We start from the raw sequence: 17,463 nt of genomic DNA on the forward strand, positions 1-17,463 counted from the left end.
AAAATATCTAGAGGCTATTCACATGTTCGAGACCTCTGGGGCTTCAAGGAAGTAAGCCAAGCCTGGTAGTCCATGCCTGTGATCCCAGCCACTGTAGAGGATGAGGGAAGAGGATCTGAAGTTCAAGCCCTGCCCACACCACAGAGTGGGTACAGAGCAATCACAGACACCCAGGGAGAGCCTGCCTCAATGCTGGAGCAGTGGGGATAGAGCTCTGCAATGGACCACTAGCCTGAGCACTCTCAGGGGTGTGGCTGGGCTGGCATGCTTCCTACATGTCCCAGGCCTTAGGTTCTATTGGCTTAGTTCAATCATCAGTTTGACACAGCCTAGAGTCATCTGAAAAGGGAACTTTTCAATTACATTGCCCTGATTAGATTCACCTGCAGGCATGCCTGTGGGGTCTTGGTTGTAAATTGGTGTAAAGGGCAGCCCAGCCCACTGTGGGCGCAGCATTCCCTGGGCAGGTGATGTGGGCTGTATAGGAAAGCTCACCGTGGGGCTGAAGCATGGCTCTGTAAGGGCCAGTACTACTGAGAGCCTTCTAGCTTGGTTCCCAACACATGTGCTACAAAGTTCAACTCCAACTCCAAATGGTCCTACGATCCCTGTGTCTTCTGTGGACCAAGGCCCGGGTACAAATAGACACATCTTCAAAGATGAAATGGCTGGATGTCGTGGCACACACCTTTAATCCCAGCACTCACAAGAGGCAGGTGGATCTCTTGTGAATTCCTGGCCAACCTCATCTACATGGTGAGTGAGTGCCAAGCCAGACAGCTACATAGTGAGATCCTGTCTCAACAAAAAATAATCTTTTAGAAAGAAATGTCTGAATATAAGCTAATTCTGTCCTTTTTTGACTGAAATGAGTTCCTTGGTCTGAGGAAATGCTGTATGGAATAGCTACCAGGTCCCCTGTCAAGTTCCTGCCTTGATTTCCCTCAGTAATGGGCTATGTGACCTGGAAGTGTGAGCCACAAGCCCTTTACTTCCCCCCAGGATAGTTCTGGTCATGATGTTTGCCACAGCAACAGAAAGCAGACTTGAACAGGTTCTATCCCTAACACCACCAAAAAATAAAAGGTCTGAGGATTGCCATGAATTTACAGTCAGCCTGGCCTTATAGTACCCTGTCCTTTCTGACTCATGATTCTGCATGTGACACACTACAGACCTATTTGGGCAACATGTGCTGTTGGATAGGATTCTTGCTTTCACCTGACAGGCTGGATCTAAGAGATAGGTCATGTGACATCTTGCATGTGGATGGTCACTGCTCACCATATTCCAGGACTTCCTTGTGGAGGGTTTCCTGGAAAAGCAGACAGTGTTGTTATACACTGAGTCATATCTCCAGGATATATATGTATGTGTGTGTGTGTGTGTGTGTGTGTGTGTGTGTGTGTGTGTGTGTGTGTGTGTGTGTGATAGGTACTGGGGATCAAACACAGGTTCTCATGACAACATGGCTAGCCAGCACTCTACTGACTGAGCCATCTGCCCAATCTTCATTAATCTTTTGTATAAATTTTATGTTTTTGAAAATCTTACATGTAAATAAAAACATCACACCAAAAAATTAACCAGGCCCAAAGTCCATACAACTTACGTACAGTTAGAATTGGTATTAGAAACAAATTCTAGCCAGACAGTGATGGTGCACGCCTTGATCTAGCACTTGGGAACAGAGGCAGGTGGATCTCTTGAGTTGGAGGCCTGCATATTGAGTTCCAGGACAGCCAGGGGTACACAGAAACCCTGTCTCAACCTGAAGGGGAGAAGAAAGGAAACGAGCCATGATGCATTACATCACCTCCATTAAATGTTACTCTTTCAGTATCAAATCTGTTTATGTGCTTACCCCACCACCAAACAAACCCACAGGATCACAGGTGTGTGTCACCATGCCCATGTTGACTCCTGTTTGTGAGGGCTTGCCTGACAACTCTGGTCTGAGAATTAGGAAGAATGCAGATGAAGAGCCAGGACTAGCCGGGTGGTGGTGGCGCACGCCATTAATCCCAGCACTGGGGAGGCAGGCAGGCGGATCTCTGAGTTCGAGGCCAGCCTGGTCTACAGAGTGAGTTCCAGGACAGCCTCCAAAGCCACAGAGAAACTCTGTCTCACAAAACCAAAAAAAAAAAAAAAAAAAAAAAAGCCAGGACTAAAAGGCTCTGGAGCAAAAATCTATGGGTCTTCCCTGGCATCTCACACAGAGGAGAGCTCTAGGCTTGCTCTGCAGACTGGGGAGCATTTCAGGCAGCCAAAGGAGCAAATGTGTTCAAACTTCTGACCCTTGGCAATTACAAAGTTCATGCTCAAAAGTTTCACAATGAGGGAAATGGTTCAGTAGGTAACAGTACTTATTCTATAAGCATGGGGACCTGAGTTTGAATCCTCCCACCCACCCATACAGAAATCCAGACATGGCTGTGCATATCTGCAAGCCCAGATCCTAGTCAGGGGTGAAGACTGGGATCCTGAGAGCTTGCAGGCCAGCCAGCCTAGACAAAAGTAACCCTCCCATTCAGTGAGAGCCACTGTCTCAAGACAATGAAGTAGAGGGCAATCAACAGTGACCTCCAATACCCTGTTAGTATAGTGAGGCATGATCATTAGGACCTGAGTTCGATGCTCAAACCATATAAAAAAAATACAGGTGTGAGCCAGGCATGGTGACACAGCTTTAATCCCAGGCACTCAGAAGGCAGAGGCAGGTAGATCTTTGTGAGTTCAAGGCCAGCCTGGTCTCCAAAGCAAGTTCCAGGACACTCAGAGTTGTTGCACAGAGAAATACTGTCTCAGAAAACAAAAATCCAGGTGCGATATGTGCTTGCAATCCCAGCACTGGACGGACAGGGACATTCCCAGGACTCCCTGGCTAGCGAGCCTGGCCAAATCAGTGAATGGTCGCCAGTGAGTGAAACTTCAAAACATCTGAAGGTGACCTCCACACACAAGGGCACATATGAGCATACACACATGCACACAAATACAAACCCAACAAAAGGTGTAAAGGAAAAAACCCTTAATGTTTTAAGTAACTTTACAGTTTTGTATCAGGCCACATTCATAGCTGTCCTGGGCACATACATACGTTGGTGCCTCAGGCTCACTTGGTGTGGTTGGCATACCCAGCTGAAGGGTGTGACCCTTATCCTGGAGATTAAAGATGTGTTCTAAGTCAATAGGGCTGGACAGTTCCATAACAGGGTTCCAGACCGCAGCTTCTTCAAGCTCAATGAAGAAGGTCATCTTTGCATGTGTGTGACTGGGGTGGGCTCTCAACTGCATCCTTGGGAAATCCAGCTCCAGGTGACTCCCTGCCAAAGGCTCACACTCCATGCTACAAGTTTGAACTCAAAAGAAGAGCTGAGGGCCAACATTGGGGTGGCTTTGAGCATCATGGAAAGGGAGAATGCATCTCCCAACCCCCATTTCTACTTCCTTAAAAATCTGTTAGCTGTGCTGGGCAGATGGCTGGGCGGGTGAAGTGCCTATCATGTAAGAAGACACTTGGAAGACTTGCGTTTGGAGTATACAGCATGTAAGAAGCCAGGTGTGGCAATATACTCTTGAAACCACAGTACTGGTGAGATTGGGGTGTTTTGGATTCCTGGCACTGGCTAGCCGGTCAGACCTAACAATAGAGGAGCTCTGGGGTCAATGGAAGACCAGGCAGGGCTGGAGGGATGGCTCAAAAGCTAGAAATACATACCGTTTTTAGAGAATATCCCGTTACTCCCCTTCCCTGACCACCTGTCCCCTACAACCAGAAAAGAAAGGCAAGGGTGGCAAGTGGAGAGCCAGTCCTTAGCAGCTCCAAGGCAGTGGGGAGCCCAGATAAGGACAAATGGGCTACAGAAGATTGCAGGAGTCAGGGGAAGGAGCCACAGTGACTCTGGAAAATTAAAAGGAAAGCATTGTAGTGAGTTCTCTGAGAAAGCAGAGAGGACCTAACCCAGGCTTTTAGGCCAAGATTCTGCAGTTCCCGGTGTGGCCAGAAGAGGGAGCAGGAGGCTGATGCTGCCCACAGCCTCCAGGCAAGGCTAGGTCACTCAGGAATGAAATTAGCATTCCAGAACCAAATCAGGCTAGTCGTGCTGTCTGGCCTTGGCTCATCCAGGCAGGAGGGAGGAGACTGTCAGCAGTGTAGGAGCAAATAAAGGGAGGGCCATGGAAAGCAAAGCTCCAAGTCTTTATTGCAACTTTGAAGTGGGAGGCCAGACTAATCTTGGGTTCCTCCTGTCTCTGATGCCCTGAACACTGGACAAAGACACGGCTGACATCCAAAGGAGAGAGGGGGCTGAGATTCAAACCCAGGGTAGGAGAAAGCTACTGAGTGGACAGGAGAGAGGGGTGGTTCTGCAGGCACTTTAAAAAGCCATTGTTGAAGCTGGAGAAAGCACTCAACAGTTAAGAAAACCAATTTACTGCTCTTCCAGTGGACCTGAGTTCAGTTTCCAGCACCCATATAGGGCAGATAACCACTGACTGAGCTCTAGTTCCAAGGGATCCGACACCCTCTTGTGGCCTCTGCACTCATGTGATGGACATAAACTCACATAAGCACACACACACATACATAAAAATAATTAAATCTTTTTTTAAAGGCTATTGTCTCCTTTCTCTCTGCCAATGTCCTAGCACCAGGAGACACCGTTGCTTGGGGGCAAACACCTGACCAAAGCCAGTTGACTAGAATACACTCTCTCTTCATCCTCCGCATTCTGTCTTATGGCATCTAAAGGGGTCACCATGGTGCAGGCAGCCCCAGACATCAGAAGTGGAGAATCTCACCCACTGGTGAGATAGTCACACCATAACTTGCTAGTCTATAGATCTCCCCAGCACCCCAGTTAGCAACGGGGTGACTCCTGGCAGCAGCATGAGACTGCCTAAGTCTACTGATCAGTAGTATCCAAGTGCTTCAGGTACCCATCTAAAAACGATTTTTTTTTCTAAGTATAGGACTTTTTTGTTTTTGTTTTTGTTTTTTCGAGACAGGGTTTCTCTGTGGCTTTGGAGGATGTCCTGGAACTAGCTCTTGTAGACCAGGCTGGTCTCAAATTCACAGAGATCCGTCTGCCTCTGCCTCCCAGGTGCTGGGATTAAAGGCGTGTGCCACCAACGCCTGGCAGTATGGACTTTTATTGCTTATTTTTATTGATTTTTCCCTATATGTCACTATCTTTTGTTCTTATTCATCTCCCTCTCCCACTACTCTTCCCCATTTCCCCTGACTCCAAACTTTTTTCCATTTTTTTGTCATTTAAAAATATTAACAACTTTATTTTTAATTATATGTATGTTGTGGGGAATGGGGATGTGTGTGCAGGTATCCGTGGAGTCCAGAAGAGGGTGTCAGATCCCCTGGAGCTAGAGTTAGAGGTGGTTGTGAACTTCCTGATGTGGGTGCTGGGAATTGAACTCAGGTCCCCTGCAAGGACTTTAATAAATGCTTTAACCACTGAGCCACCTCTCCATCCTCCCTCCCTTGGCTTTATTTTATTTTTATATTTGAGGCAGGGTCTCACTGTGTAGCCCAGGCTACCCTGAAAACCATGATCCTTCTACCTCAGTGTCCTGAGTTCTGGGGTGTGCCATTGCACCCAGCTTTATTAATTGTTTTATTTGTTTTTCAAGACAGGGTTTCTCTATGTAGCTTTGGAGCCTGTCCTGGAAATCGCTCTGTAGACCAGGCTGGCCTCAAACTCACAGAGATCTGCCTGCCTCTGCCTCCTGAGTTCTGGGATTAAAGGCAAGTGCCACCAATGCCTGGCTTGCTTTATTAAATTCTTAAAAAGATCTTATTTTTATTTTATGTGTGTGTGTGCTTTGCCTGCATGTATGTATGTATGTATGTATGTATGTATGTATGTATGTATGTACACCATGAGTGTGCAGAGCCCACAGAGGCAGGAGAGAGCACTGAACCCCCTAGGACTGAAGAAACAGATAATTGTGAGCTGCCATGTGGGCACCTGGGTCCTCTGTAAGAGCAGCCCCTGCTCTTAGCTGCTAAGCCATCTCTCCAGCCCTTGGGTTAAATATTTTAACAGCGCCATTATTAAAATCTCCTAGAAACAAGCTGAAGTTTGGGGGTCCAGGGAACAAGTTATATACCCCACACCACGGCACTCACAGTTGTTCACCTCAATGAGCTACACTTCAGTTCCTGTAAGGGGCTCAAATCCAGGATTTGGGAGTGGCTTTTAATGAGTTCATTCACACCCCCATTTTCCCATCCCTCATGGTGGTTAATCTCCATTGGCACCGTGATGGAATTTGGTATCTGGCTTCGCCCATGACTTTTTCTAGACAGGTTTAACTGAGGAAAGAAGACCCAACCTGAGTGTGAGCAGCTTCATCCCACAGTCCAGGGTCCTGGAAAGGATAAGAAGAAAGACAGCAGAGTGCCAGCATCTATTTCTTTCTGCTTCCTGACACAATGTGACCAGCCACCTCATGGTCCCACCGCCATGCCTTCCCTGCCAGATAAACTCACACTGTGAACTACGACTAACCCTTCCTCCCTTAAGCTGTTTTTGTCATAGTGACAAGAAAAGTAATTAAATCACACCCAAGGCCAAATCTTATAACTAAAGGATTCCTCATTCCCAAAGGCTCCCCTAGAGAACCACATTTGTAAATGAGACTGTCCAGTAAGAAGACTGAACTGGTCAGAACCTCAGCGATGTAGAGAATTTGGAATTTGGACTCATCTTGGGCTAACTTTAGCCCTCTTATTACTCCCCTCTGTACCAGGCTTTTTCTTTTCGGCCACCAACCAGCTCCCAAATCACGATATGGAGACTTTTTATTGGTTACAGATGCTAGGTCTATTATCTGTATGTTTCTGGCTAACTCTTAAATTAACCTGTTTATCTAACCTTTTGCCTCGGGGCTTTTTTTACTTTTCTTTCTTTCTGTATAACTTGCTTTTCACTGCTTCTTGTGTCTGGCTAGCTGGCAGCTGCCTGGTTTCTGGTCCTGGGCGTGTCCTTCTCTTTCTCCCCCATTCTTTTCTTCTCTCCCAAGCCTAGATCTCTCCTATTTCTTCTGTCTCCCTTCCAGCCCCACCTATCCCATTTCTGCCTAGCATTGGCTGTTCAGTTCTTTATTAGATCAATTAGGTGCCTTGGGCAGGCAAGGAGAAACAGATGCAACACATCTTTAAATAATTAAACACACATTCTTACATCATTAAACAAATGTAACACACCTTTACACAGTTAAAGTAATAGTCCACAGCACAGACAAATGAAATGCATCTTTGCATACTTAAAGTAGTATTCTACAAGACACATCTGTATGTGATCTAACATCTTTTTGGCCATTAGGAAAATACTTTGGAATGTACAAACGGACCCTTAGCTTCCATCAACTCAAAGGCTAAGAATGCCTTCATGAAGCAGAAGCAGACACCCACAGCTAAGCACTGAACCAAACTCCTGGAATCCAGTTGCAGAAAGGGAGGTGTGATGAGTAAAGGGGCCAAGACCAGGCTGGAGAAACCCACAGAAACAGCTGACATGAACCAGGGGGAGCTCGTGGACCGCAGACTGACAGCTGGGAATCCAGCATAGGTCTAAACCAGGCCTCCTGAACATGGGTGTTAGTTAGGAGGCCTGTGCAGTCTATGGGGCCTCTGGCTGTGGATCAGTATTTATTCCTAATGTACAAATGGACTTTGGGAGCCCATTCCCTATGGAGGGATATTCTCTCAGCCTAGACACACGGGGATGGGCCTAGGCCCTGCTCCAAATGATGTGACAGACTTTAATGATTCCCCATGGAAGGCCTCACCCTCCCTGGTGACCAGAAAAGGGATGGGATGGGGGTTGGTGCGGGGCCTGGGAGGATGGCAGGGAGAGGGAACTGGATTGATATATAAAATAAGATTGTTTATAATTTAAATTTTTAAAAAGTTAAATAAAAATACTTGTAATTTTTGAGGTTATTTCATTTCATGTCCACAGTATTTCAAAATTTTTATACACTATGAACAGTGTTTTAGGGGAAAAAATGCCTTCATGATACCCACAGTGCAGTTTCCCTTTCTTCCTGAGACTGCCTACCAGATGTTTCTACCAACGTATAGGAGAAGTGCCTTGATTTATTACATTCTTTGTTCTTCCATTAAGAAATTCCTTCAATCTGTTACCACATTGGAACCTGGAATTTGGAGTAACCTGTATCTGTGTTACTAGGGCCATGTTGGCTCATATTTGACTTCAGAATGAACTATCTCTTTTTAAAAGCATGGTTTATTGATTTTTATTATTTTATGTGTATTTTGCACAACTGCATGTATGTGTGTGCATCATGTGTGTGCCTGGGGCCCTCAGAGTCCAGGAGAGTTGCAGGAACCAGAGTTCAAAAGGTTGTGAGCCCCTGGAGGTGGGTGCTGGGTACTGAACCTGGGCCTAGTGGAATGATACAGGTCATGGAGAAATGTGAAAATCTTACACTGCTATCATTGAAGATGGAGATCACAAGCAGGGGAATGCAAGCAACCCTAGGCTGGAAAAGGTTAGAAGCAGGCTGGGGAGATGACTCAATGGAAAGCAGTTGCCAAGCAAATATGAAAACTTGAATTCCAGTCCCAGGACTCACGTAGATGTTAGGCAGGCCTGCCGCTAGTCCCAGCACTCAAGGGGCAGTATCTGTGGAGCAAGCCAGCTAGTTAGACTAGCCATCTAAGGGTTCAGTAGAGAAGACGACTCAATGGACTCAATGAATAAGGTGGGAAGTATTGAGGAAGACTCCCAACATCAGCCTCAGACACACACACCCCTGCACATACATTTGGACACATGTGCATGCATGCATAACACATACCTTTACACATGAAGAAAACAAAACAAAAATAAGGCTAGAAGTTTCAAGAAAGAACTAACCTTGCTAAGTCCTTGGTTTTAGACATGATGGCTCTGGAATCGTTATATCAGTATTTATTTGTGTTTTTTGTTAGTTTTAGCACTGAGGGTTGAACCCATGGCCTCACACACTAGATTGAGTGCTAGGCAAGCACTCAATCACTCAGACACTCTTGTCTTCCTTCCTTCCTTCCTTCCTTTCTTTCTTTCTTTCTTTCTTTCTTTTTGTGCAAGGGAGGGTTTCTCATTCAGTCAGGGTCTCACTTGGTAGCCCTGGCTGTCCTGGCACTCACTCTGTAGACCAGGCTGGCCTCGAACTCACAGAGATCTGCCTGCCTCTGCCTCCCGAGTGCTGGGATTAAAGGTGCATGTCACTATGCACAGCATCAGCTTTCTTTTTTTAATGAATTTTTTTTAATTTGTGTGTGTGTGTGCATCTGTGTGTGTACTGTGCCCACAGAGGCCAGAACTGGGTGTCATATCCCTTGGAACTGGAGTTACAGGAGTTGTGAGCTATCCCACATAGGTGCTGGGAACTAAATTCTGACCCTTGGAAAAATAGCAAGTGCTCTTAATGTCTGAGACATCTCTCTAGCCCCAGTTGGGCTTCCTTTAACCCTCATCACAAAGGTCTAAGGTAGATACAATTAGCAGCTCCACAGAGTCCAGATTCACACAGTGGGTAAGAGGAAATGAGATTTGAACCCAGGGCAGTCATCTTGTGGAGGTTTCCCCCTTCAACAAGGTGCCTTGCAGCTTTGGGAAGCTCAAGTCATTTGCTAGGCACCTTGGGACTTTTCAGTTGTTCTACCCATCACCAGGTCAACCCACCCTCCCTTGAACTTCAGTTCAAGTGGGGTCTTGAACACAAAACCTTCAGATTTCTTTTAAAGATTTTATTTATTTATTATGTATACAACGTTCTGCTTCCATGTATATCTGCACACCAGAAGAGGGCACCAGATCTCATAACGGATGGTTTGTGAGCCACCATGTGGTTGCTGGGAATTGAATGCAGGACCTCTGGAAGAGCAGCCAGTGTTCTTAACCTCTGAGCCATCTCTCCAGCCCCCAAACCTTCAGATTTCTTAAGTTACTGGTTAAACCATTTTCTCAAGTCTTGTGGTTTGGTGTGTGTGTGTGTGTGTGTGTGTGTGTGTGTGTGTGTGTGTGTATCTGGTGTAGTGTGTGTGTGTGATATGCAGTATGTGTGTGGTGTATGTATAGTATGTGTGTTTTGTATTGTGTGTGTGTGTGTGTGTGTGGTATAATGTGGTATGTCTGTCTGTCAATCTGTGTCTGTGTGTCTGTTGATATTAGGCGGTGGGCTATCAAATCATGCTCAGGTCTTCCACCCATTTTGCAGTCATTTACATTCTTCCCTGCTGTAGGACTATTGTGGGTGGTTTGCCTTGGTCCCCAGCCCCAATTGGCACAGCTCTGTCTCAGAACCAGACCAACACTTGGCCCCTCCCCATTTCCCTGGGGAGACTATGGCTGGCCTGGTCCCCATTTAGTTCCAACAGATCTCCTTCAGATTAGCGTGTACCCTGACCTCAGCCCCCATCACACTGTTCAGCCCCCTCCTCTCTCAACTGCCAGTCCCACAACAAGCCCACCTGCTACCTAAAAATAGCTCTCTCCTCTGGCTTCCTCCCTCCCTGGCTCCTGCTGGTTTTAATATGCTCCCAGCCGGGCTGGGAGCTGAGCTGTGCACCAGGCAGGCCCAGGATGGTAATTAGGTTAACTCTGCTCCAGCTCCAGCCAGAGGGAGGCCGCCTGGCTGGGGCCAGGCAGGGGGGATTGGCAATGCTCTTTTCACAGGCTTGAGGGGGAGTCTGTGTGTGTGATGAGTGATACTTGTGTGTCTATGTGTGTGATATGTGTGTATCTATATGTAAGATAATGTGGTGTGGTGTGTGTGTGTGTGCATGGCATGTTATGCCTGCATGTATGTATGTGCTATGTTTGAAGGTGTGGGGGCAGATTTCTAGCACTATAACAAAATACCTGAGATAATTAATTTACAAAGTAGCGGGCATTGGTGGCGCATGCCTTTAATCTCAGCACTTGGGAGGCAGAGGCCAGCCTGGTCTACAGAGCAAGTGCCAGGATAGGCTTCAAAGCTACACAGAGAAACCCTGTCTCAAAAAACCCAGAAAATATTAACTTACAAAGAAAAAAGGTGGGTAGTGCTGGTCCACAGCTGCAATTGCTGCACTGGATAAGTGGAGGCAGGAGCATCACAGTACCCCCTCACCATGACTGCTGCCCATTTTGAATAAACTCTGGAAGTGTCACTGTACAATGTCCTTGTCTGGCTCTTCCACCCGCTATCCCAGTGTTGAGGGAGGTCTTTGAGGAGTGTCAATCACCTTTCAGAAAGAAATGTGAAAGTTATCAGCATCAAAACGGGTGGAAGCTGAGGAAATGGCTCAGTTGGAAAAGCACTTGCTACACAAGCATGGTGACCTGAGTTCAGATCTCAGGACCCACATAAAAGGCATGGTGACACTCACTTAATCCTAGCACTGCGGAAGTGAAGACAAAACGATTCCCAGGGCTCTGTGGCCAGCCAGTCTAGACATGTGTGTGAGCTCTCAAGTTCAACAAGAGACCCTTCCTCAAAAAAAAAAAAAAAAGGTGGAAGAAAGATAACTCAGTCAAGTGCTCTCCCAGAGGCTGAAATTTGGTTCCTGGAGCCCACATCGGACAGCTTACCTGTGACTCCAGCTCCAAAGGATCCAATGGTCTTCTCAGGCATCTGCACTCACATACACACACACACACACAGAGAGAGAGACAGAGAGAGAGAGACAGAGAGAGAGAGACAGAGAGACAGAGACAGAGAGACAGAGACAGAGACAGAGACAGACAGACAGATAGACAGACAGACAGACAGACAGACAGACAGACAGACAGACACGGACACAGACACAGAGAGACAGAGAGACAGAGAGATAGAGACAGAGACAAAGAGAGAGCCAGACAGAGCCAGACACAGAGAAACAGAGTGAGAGATGGAAACAGATACAGAAAAACAGACAGACAGACAGAAACACACACAGAGAGAATATAGCCCAGTCTGGTCTCTGATTCATGGCAACCTTCCAGCCCCAGTCTCCTGAGTGTTGTGCTCATAGGTATGAGCAGCCACACTCTGCATTGCTGTGGAGCTTTAATAGCATGGTTTTCCCTCTCCTAGCCTCAGTTCTGCACTGGTAACATGGAAGTGGGTGTAACCGGTGCAAGGGTGAACAGTCAAAGTAGACAGTGTTCTTCAGGAACTCAGCGGGGGAAAGGCTCTTCTTGTCACTGAGCCTGATGGCTTGAGTCTGATCCCAGGGCCCACAAGATTTGGAAGGAGAGAACTCCATCCCACAGGTTGTTCTCTGGCCTCCACACATATACCACAGTAAATAAATGAAATAATAAATAAATGTAATAAAAGAAAACAGAGTATCTTTAGGATATGTCTCACTTAGAGGCAAGGTGTATCATCAGCCTGCTGTGAGGATGGGCACTGTGCATGTGTGTGTGCCCATTGCATGTAGGACTGGGATATTGTGTATGTAGGGGCTGCAAGGATGTGGTGTGTGACAGACCACAAGGAGATGGTCTAAACGCATCCGTGGACATGATCCAGGGAAGGGGAGCTGGGATGCCAGAAGAGTATATCCTGCATGCCTGGGTAGGCCGTGTGTGTGAGATCCGCGTATGTGCTATGCAGGGAGGACATGTGTGGATGCTGGTAAGTCTGTCACGTGTATGTGGGAGTGTGCAGTGAGTTCAGGTGACTAAAATCTGTTCTGCTAGCAGACAGATGCTGGAGATGAAACTGGGTCACATCCTCCCAGCAGCTCCAGCTGCTAGCCCCACCACCCCTCCCCTGCCTACCCTGTCCCCAAGGGAACACATGGACCCAGGTGTGCACTCCAGACCTTAAGGGAGCGGTCACTGCATATGCCGGGTTCATGATGTGGGGTGGAGGGAGTGCCGAGTATAGGTGACGGTTGACAAGGACTTGTAGAGGAGGAGGAGAAGTGGCTCCAGGGACAGCAATGAATGAAGCAGATGGCCCCACATTGCCCTCTCATTTCCATCTTTCTCTATTCTCTCTCTCTCTCTCTCTCTCTCTCTCTCTCTCTCTCTCTCAAGTATTTATTGTTAGTTATGTGTAGGTATGTGTGTTTCTCTCTCTCTCTCTCTCTCTCTCTCTCTCTCTCTCTCTCTGTGTGTGTGTGCGTGTGTGTGTGTGTGTGTGTGTGTGTGTGTGTGTGTACACATGAGTGCAGTGCTCAGGAAGGCCAGAAGAAGGTGCAGGCACCGCCACACTTAGCTCAGTTTGGACTCTTTTGTTCTCTGTTGCCTAATCTTCCATCTCTGGGACATATACTGAGGATTTTAGAACAAAGAAATTAATTAATTAGTATATACACACTGTGTGTGTGTGTGTGTGTGTGTGTGTGTGTGTGTGTGTGCGCGCGTGCGTGCCTGAGGACAATTTGGGGGCTTAGTTTTCTTCTTCTATGTGAGTCTTTAGGATTGAAGGGCCTTACCTGCTGAGCTTCCTCTCCAAGCCTCCACAACCGTCTACATCACCATCAGCTGGGTAACAGGCTTTGAAAGGTTGAGGCTGTAGGAGGAGGGCATTTCAGATTCAAACCATAACACAAAGAGATTGCTAGGGAAGGGGAGATGACCAGGCCTTCAGAGGGCTTCCCCCATCCTTGATAGGCTGAAGGCTCTGAGGTAGCTGGGGAAGATTGAGTGCATGTCCAATTTTGCTTTTCCCCTGAAGCAGTGGGCTCCAAAACCAAAGAAGCAGTAGCTGCAGAAATAAACAAAGGAAGGAAGGAGGATAAGTGCTCAGCCAGGGCAGAGTTCCCAGTCTCAAGTTCCAAAAAAAGGCTAGAAACCAGGGCTGGTCAGGAACCAAGATTCAGTGGCAAGCTTTCACAAAGCCACTTCGTCTAAAGGATGATGTTTGCCCTGAGTTGGGAGGACACTGTGTCCCTGCACTTTCCTCCACTCCTCTCCACACCCCTAGCTGTGGCTCCTCAACCAGGGAGAGACTGCCGGCCTTTTGAGGGTGCTCTCCTAGCCATTTATTTGCCTGGTGCCCCCTTGCTCTGCCTTAGAAAGCCCAGACAGACAGAAGGGCAGACTCTCCCTGGAAGGAGAGAGCAGTCTGACTGGTGCTTGGCCAGCCCAAAGCCCCAGCTGATGAAATATTAATTCAGTAGGAAGGTGGAAGACAGGCTGAGGACTCACCCTTGGGACTCTGGGGTGGCAGAGCTGGCAGTAGCAGCTGTAGCCTGCCCTTTTACCCACTCCCGACCTTTGTTCTGTAAGGATGTTCTCTCTCTCTCTCTCTCTCTCTCTCTCTCTCTCTCTCTCTCTCTCTCTCCTCTCTGTGTGTGTGTGTGTGTGTGACACACACACACACACACACACACACACACACCAAAGACACAGGCAAAGAACCCTGTGGGGCAGAGGAGGCATGGGGAGGAGGGCTCACACAGACAGGCTCCAGTAAGACAGGCAGTCACAGATGGCTGAATATACTTACAGACCTGCATGCCAGACAAGAAACACAGATATCCACATCCATCTCCCTCTCTCCCCCTCCATATCTCTCTCCCTCCCTCCCTCTCTCCCTCCCTCTCTCTCTCTGTCTGTCTCTGTCTCTCTCTCTCTGTCTCTGTCTCTCTGTGTGTCTGATATCTGCACATATAGATGTGCAGTGTGTGTGGACCTGTGTGTCTGGTGCCTATGGAGATTAGAAGAGCGCATGGAAGCCAGGCTTGGTATTAAAAGTGCACATCTTTAATCCCAGCACTCAAGAGGCAGAGGCAGGCAGATCTCTGTGGATTTCAGCGCAGCCTACATAGTGAGTTCCAGGCCAGTCAGAGCTCTGACTCCACTTCAAAAAAAAATTAACAAAAGAAAGAGGAAGAAAAGAAAGATAAAAGAAGAGGGCCACAGACCCTCTGAAGCTGGAGTTACAGATGGTTGTGACCCACCGTGGAGGTCCTGAAAACAGAACCTTGGTCCACTGCAACAGCAACAAGTGCTCTTTACTGCTGACCCTTCTCTCCAAACTTCCAAAAAGCTTCTTAAATTCCATATTCTGATTCTCCTCACTCAGCTAGACGGTTCTGGCATGTCTAACGTTGCCTGAGGAGGTACCCATGGGGAGCCACACCTGGGACTGATGCAGGAACAGTCAACACTCCTGTATTACACTGCAATCTCTAGGATCCCTTCCTGGCTGTTGCTGAGTTTCTACTGTTGAGCATGCTCCATGAGAACAGAAATAGGACCGTTGCTGGTGCAGATAGGCAGCTGACAGCCATACACGAAGCAACTAGATAGTGACTCGAACTCAGGATCCCATGGCTTTCAGCCTAGGAAACCAAAGGCCTAGCCATCCCATTCTCAAACTCCTTTGGCCAAGCCTGGGGCCCGGCACCCGGTAGTCCAACACTCAGGAGCCTGAGGCATAGGCATGATGATTGCTGTGAGTTTGAGGCCAGCCTGGGACACATAGCAGCACTCTGCCTCACAGAACCACGGCTGAGGATGAAGCTTGGTATATATCAGGTATGGTGCTTGGTGCGTACTGGAGATAGAGGATCAGAAGTTCAATGCCATCCTTAGTTACATAGTGAACTTGAGTACTCCAGCCAGGAGTGCATGAGACACTACTGAAAAAGAAGAAATGGAGAGAGGAGAGGGGTGCACAGGATAAAAGAATTCTCTCCCCAGTGGGTTTTATTTTTACACCCCTACACAGCCTGCCTGGCCCAGCCATCAGGACATAATAACAAGGACATCGTTGGAAGTGTCCCCTAGCTGTCTAGCTGCGCCCAGCCTTCAGGGAAAATGCTGGTAAGAACTCTAGATACCGAGGACCGTGTCCAGTTCCAAATTAATAACTACTTTTGCTTTTAGGCAGCACTGGAACAGACATGCCCCGCCCCCTGCTGGGTCCCGCATCCGCAGCATCAGGTACTCCAGGCCTGCAGAGGGCGATGAAAACCGCGGACTCCGTGATGCTCTAGCCACCAAGCCGACCAGGGGGCCGCCTCGATGGTGGTGCGCTGTCCAGCATTTCAGCAATCGGCAGCGGCGCCCGAGGGAAGACAGGGGCGCGGGGCCGTGCGGAGGCCCCCAGAGCTGCCTTGCGAAGCAAGACTGGGGACAAACGGAACCTGGAAGCCCAGCTGCAGCACCCAGAAGACTGCAGAGGTCAGCGGGGAGGTAAGAGCCTCTGATGGGGCAGGGGTGTTTCCCAGAGGGGCTGGGCTGGGCTGGACCTCAGGCCTCCCCAGCTAGGGGACCCAGATGTGCAGAGGATCAGTGCTGAGGGGCTGATTGCTGTAATTATCTGTCCTAGGGGTCAGGCGAAGTAGAATTGGAGATAGAGAATGCTGTTCTTTTCACCTAGAGTGATGGAGAAAGTGTGAATTCAAGGGTCAAGGGGAAGACTCTCCTGGACATAAATTGACCATGGTCCAGCCCATGAGCATGCCAAGAAGGCCCTCCCCCGCCCCCGAACTTAGGAGAAGCACCTTTTCCCGAGGGAAAGGAGACCCAGATGCAGGGACACTATAGACACCCATCACTTGCAGAGGTGGGAGAGAAGGCCACTCTCCCAAAATGGGATGCTGGGCCTCTGTCCAGCAGGGGGTTGCCTGCATAAGGGACAGTCTGGCCTTTTTCCCAGCTACCCAAATGCCCCGGGGAGGCAGGAGCTGGCAGTGAGAACTGGGTCTCTCACAGACTGGCATTTATTCTCACGCTGGGAAGCGGATGGAGGTTGCAGATGTGAAAATAGCCCAGGGAGTTTGGAAGGACATTCTGCAAGAATTTTTAAGACCCGGGGTAGGTCTAGCCTTGTGGCAGATTTCTGGTAAAGGACTGTGAAGAACAACGCAGCCTCCAGCTTGCCAGCCTCTCTCTCCCACTTTCTTCCGAGGGCTCCTGCCTGGACAGTGAGACCCCCTGCAGTTCTTGTTTCTAACAGCTTGCCTCCGTAAGGACAGTCCAGGGAGATGTAGCACTCCGGTGTCTGTGCTCTATCCCAGCCATAACTTCTCATCCCCCACACCTCGCCACTCATCTGTTCCTGGCATGATCACACCTGGACTAGTCTTTTATCCCATATCAAAAGCAAAAGCAGTTACTTTGAAGGGCGGTAAGAGTTCTTCTAGCCAGGGAGTCATCTTAAGGTCATGATCTGGACTGGTACCGGATCCCCCCAATCCAGAAATAGAGCTATGTTGGCTAGGAAATCACGCCCACAGAACACTAGTTTGGGGGTTCCTTGACTTTATATCCTATACCACTCTCCTAGGTGGGGTAGAGGAGGATTTTTGGAGGATGACTGAAGAGGGTGGATTAGGTTTTCAGAGGTAGGTGGTTTGAGAATCATGGACTCTGAATTTAAAAAGACATGGAATTAAATGCAGGTTATGTGAGTTGTGTTACACCCCTTAACCTCTCTGAGCCTGTCTCCTAATGTGTAAACAGGTGGAGTGCTAATCTCTTTTGTTGTTGAGGATGACTC

Source organism: Cricetulus griseus, chromosome 4, assembly GCF_003668045.3.
Source record: "Cricetulus griseus strain 17A/GY chromosome 4, alternate assembly CriGri-PICRH-1.0, whole genome shotgun sequence".
NCBI classification, from domain to species: domain Eukaryota; kingdom Metazoa; phylum Chordata; class Mammalia; order Rodentia; family Cricetidae; genus Cricetulus; species Cricetulus griseus.